At 33.7% G+C, this 5,000-nt stretch overlaps 1 long non-coding RNA gene across 1 annotated transcript in view; it reads right to left on the bottom strand.

Annotated features, from left to right (window-relative positions):
* The window catches only part of LOC144976156 (uncharacterized), a 10,853-nt gene that overhangs the window by 2,880 nt on the left and 2,973 nt on the right, over window positions 1–5,000 (bottom strand). The window contains exon 2 of the long non-coding RNA XR_013646051.1: window positions 1,522–1,589. This is a non-coding gene — a long non-coding RNA (uncharacterized LOC144976156). The remainder of the gene's footprint in view (window positions 1–1,521; window positions 1,590–5,000) is intronic.

Raw genomic sequence — 5,000 nt, 5'->3', positions numbered from 1 at the left:
GTTTATTCTTTCCCCTTCCTTTTTCGTTTGATTTAATTGAAGTAGCATGGCTAGTTATCTCATTAAAAAATTTTAAAAATATGTAACACAAGTTACTCTACATCTCTCCCTAAATAGTAACACATAATGATAATATGTTATAACGGAACTTTCAAATATACCGCTTGTTTATCCGGGCTGAGTTTTAAATTATATGCCTGAGGGTGAGGGGGGGTGGGGGAGGGGGATAAAGACGTAAGTAAGTGTCCCAATTTGAAAATCAAGATCAGCCTTAGCCACCATTATGAAGACCTGGGCATCCAAAGATCAGCATAATAATTATCAAAATAGGTCACATTTTCACACAACGTGACAGCTTTTCTTCTCTTTGGCTCAAAAACATGGATAATGACCAAAATCCTACAGCAGACAATGCAAACCTTTCTGAGAAAATTTTAAAAATCAGAATACCGGATGTGATTAGCAACAAAAGAATTGTGGAAAAAGCAAATCAGGAACTTGTCTTTCATCCAGAGATGGAAGTGGTGATGGATTGGTCATACCCTCCGAGAGCCGACAAACACACAAACTTTCACGCCGAAAGGAAAAGACAAAGGGGGCGATCGACAAACAGCTAGAGATTTGTTTGTCTGTTTTAGGGGTTTTAAGACGTTTGCAAAACAATTAGGTCATTTCAGTGCCAGTTAAAAGGAAGATGGCAGAGGACAAGTTGCTGATATGAAATTAAAAGCACCAAAGAAAAATTAAGACAAAGTGGAATTTCCATACAGGGAATAGAAGATCCCACGGGCAATCTATCGATGAGTCTAATTTGTTTTCCCTAAATGTCCCAATCCGTTACAAAGGACAGTACATTCAAAACTAGAAAACAATGACATCATATTATAGTTCTGAGGTGATTTACGAAGATTAAGATATCATCTCTAAAAAAAACCCCGGTGCAATACATTTGAATTTTCTCCCTCCAAGCTAAGAAAATGCCGCCAGGACCAGTAAAGAACGAACAGTTTCAATCAAAACAAAAACAGAGGGCAAAGTGGAAAGGGAAAACATATGGAATGATGGAAGACACGGGAAAATGACCTACTTGTCCACCTGAGAGGTCAGATACCGTAAACGAGAGAACAACATTTACCAAACATTAGAAAAAATCAAGGGATATGGAATCAGTTGAAAAAATGAGGGAATTTGACCCAGCAGAGGATGGGATGGAGACAAGTTGTTGATGTTCTATGTATCATGGATAGACCAAAGGCTTAAGTAAATCCATATAAGCAAACGGACCCATCGGCTTCTTTATTATGAGGAATATTTTGAGAATTTTCCCATTGCCTCCGAGAATAATCATAACAATTTGGAAAACAGACTCGTAAATAAATACAAGTAGACTCAGCCCAGTTTTCATGTTGACTAAAACTTTCTTTTCTTAGGAACTGCCCAAATCATTGCATGAAACATCATTACATTTTATGAAAGAATGCTTGACAAGTTCAAAGATGAACACACAAGTAATATGTTTACCAGGTGGGTCTTGGCAATCTTCAGGATACTTGGCCGCCATTTTTATCACATTCAGTTCTCAAGAAGCCCTTCAAAATAAATTTTTGAAGAAGAAAATTGTTTAATCATGCCTAAACTTTGTGATCCAATTACAACACTCAATACACATTTGTAATGTCATCCCGATGGATTCTAACTTGGATAAAAATTTGTAATGTCATCCCGATGGATTCTAACTTGGATAAAAATTTGTAATGTCATCCCGATGGATTCTAACTTGGATAAAAATTTGTAATGTCATCCCGATGGATTCTAACTTGGATAAAAATTTGTAATGTCATCCCGATGGATTCTAACTTGGATAAAAATTTGTAATGTCATCCCGATGGATTCTAACTTGGATAAAAATTTGTAATGTCATCCCGATGGATTCTAACTTGGATAAAAATGTGTAATGTCATCCCGATGGATTCTAACTTGGATAAAAATTTGTAATGTCATCCCGATGGATTCTAACTTGGATAAAAATTTGTAATGTCATCCCGATGGATTCTAACTTGGATAAAACATTCTTTTGTCTTTAACCAGTTAACTGGCGCACTCTGGAAAAACTGGTGTTTAAAAAGTTGACCACAAAACTCGTCCTTCGAATATCGATCGATTTAAATGAACCTCATCTCGTCAAAGACTCTCAAACCTGGGATTACTACTACTACTACTACTACTACTACTACTACTACTACTACTACTACTACTACTACTACTACTACTACTACTACTACTTTATTAACAAAATCAACAACAGCAACAACAACAACAACAACAACAACTACTACTACTACTACTACTACTACTACTACTACTACTACTACTACTACTGCTACTACTGCTACTACTACTTACTACTACTACTACTACTACTCTATACTACTACTACTACTACTACTACTACTACTACTACTACTACTACTACTACTACTACTACTACTACTACTTCTACTACTACTACTACTACTACTACTACTACTACTTACTACACTACTACTACTACTACTACTACTACTACTACTACTTCTACTACTACTACTTCTACTACTACTACTACTACTACTACTACTACTACTACTACTACTACTACTACTACTACTAACACTTTAATAACCAAATCAACAACAGCAACAACAACAAATCAACAACAACAACTACTACTACTACTACTACTACTACTACTACTACACTACTACTACTACTACTACGACTACTACTACTACAACTGCCGGAAAATGTACTGCTGAATACCGAAATCCACCCAAGTCTTGTCGTGAGTGTCATAAAATGTTAACTACTAATCATCAGCGTTCCATGATTTTTATTTCCTTTTATCAGTTATCATTAATTATTTTTTATGGGTGTATTTCTGTAGTTATCTATTTATTTTGTGTATTTACTTATTCGTGAATTTTTATTTGCAATAATTTGTTGTTTTTTGTTTTGTTTTTTGTTGTTTTTTTTTGGGGGGGGGGTTGTTTTTTTTAAATTTTGTTTTTTTGTTATTGGTGACTGATTTATTCATATTTATTGATTCAAATATTCGTTTTTTATCATTTCGATTTTTTCTCTCTGATTATTTATATTTTTAGACTGCATATTTCATATAAATTCAATATCCATATTAGTGTGTGTGTGTAGTGTGTATAAGAAAAATATTAAATTAAACTGGCAAAATGGCGGCAAAGGTTGAATGTGTTTCATTCATGAGGTTTTAAAAAAAAGAGAAATAAAAACTACTAATCGTCTTCACTGGAGGTTATCGATAGCTCAGTTGGTAGAGTATTGGTATCATAATTAAAGGGACCGAGATCGATCCCGGGATGCAGTCGAGATTTTTTTCTCCCTCCTCCCTCTGTCCCCCAGCAGTGATTGGGTAGCGGTGTCTGTTAGATCTGGCGGAAATTACTTTGGGATAGATCAGCATCCTATCCAAAGGGTATGAAGCAATTGCTATTGTCCGTTTCACGCTATAGAAACTGGGATAAACTCCGGCTTCATGGGCCTAATGGATCTGAAGAAAGTAACTCAAAACATGTGTTATATTTACTATTGTGACCAACCGGTATTTGCATGGGTGGACAAAATCCCGAAAATAAAGGAAAATTATATCAAATATCATCTAATTGAAAACGAAAATGAAAAGGAGAATCGGCCGTCGCAAAGATGATGCTAATAAATTGAAACCAATAATGAAAAACACATATTTTGAAATTAACTCCAAGATATGTATATTGAAGACACACACACATTCACATATAATATTTTATGTGAGTGTGTGTGTGTGTGTGTGTGTTCGTGTGTGTGTGTGTGTTCGTGTATAAATACACATCATAAAAAATTATATATAATATATATATATATATATATATATATATATATATATATATATATATATATATATATATATTAAATGTTTGAGAGTTTTTTCCCAAAACAGGGCCCATTGATATTTGGGGGACGAGTTTACTGGCCAATTTTTTTTGAAATATGTGTCTTTCCAGAATATATCAGTTAACTGGTTAAATTTAAATTAATCTATTATGATCTTGTTCCCTCGACGTGATAATATTACGTAATCAGTAATAGAATTCCCGATGATACGTGTATATATATATAAAATATATATATATATATATATATATATATATATATATATATATCATGTGAGTGTGTGTTTTTGTGTGTGTGTGTGTGTTCGTGTACAAATACACATCATAAATATATATATATATATATTATATATATATATATATATATATATATATATATATATATATATATATATATATATATTAGAGAGTTTTTGCCAAAAAAGAGGGTCGAATGATATTTGAGGGTCGAGTTTACTGGCCAAATTTTTTGAAAATGCGTCTTTCCAGAATATAGCACTTAACTGGTTAAATTCAAATTCATTCTTCATTATCTGGTTCCCTCGACATGATAATATTACGAAATCAATAATGGGAATTCCCGATGATACCTAATGTATCGTACCGTAATGCCTACGGAAAGAAATGAATCAAATAATATTTAGACAAGAAAGAATATATGGCAGAGATTTACCATCGGGAAATCCCAAAACCACGTCATCGTTTTGTTGGTCGTAAATATGCTTTGAAAAGGTGGGGGAGGGGGGGGGGGGGGGGGGGGGGGGGGGGAGAGAGAGAGACGTTAAACAAAATGTAAAAAGATTTTTAAAATATTGGAATAGGGAAACAACAGACCTTACATGATTTGTGACCTAACGCCTCAAAACGTTATATCAGAGTGGTTTACATGCTAATTTTGAATTCAAAGTCATAATTATAAAGTTTTGGCTCGGTTTGTATGCTTTAAAAGGAGAAATAGATATAGAAGGAACGAAGTAACTGTCACCCAGCCCTTTGTTAAAATGTAAATTATATTTTTTCAGACTATAAAGGTTAAAGGTTACACACAGTCTTGTGATT

This window comes from Berghia stephanieae, chromosome 7 (assembly GCF_034508935.2).
Source record: "Berghia stephanieae isolate SIO BIC M18660-M18661 chromosome 7, UCSD_Bste_1.3, whole genome shotgun sequence".
Lineage (NCBI taxonomy): Eukaryota > Metazoa > Mollusca > Gastropoda > Nudibranchia > Aeolidiidae > Berghia > Berghia stephanieae.
This window is presented reverse-complemented; position numbering and strand designations above follow the sequence as displayed.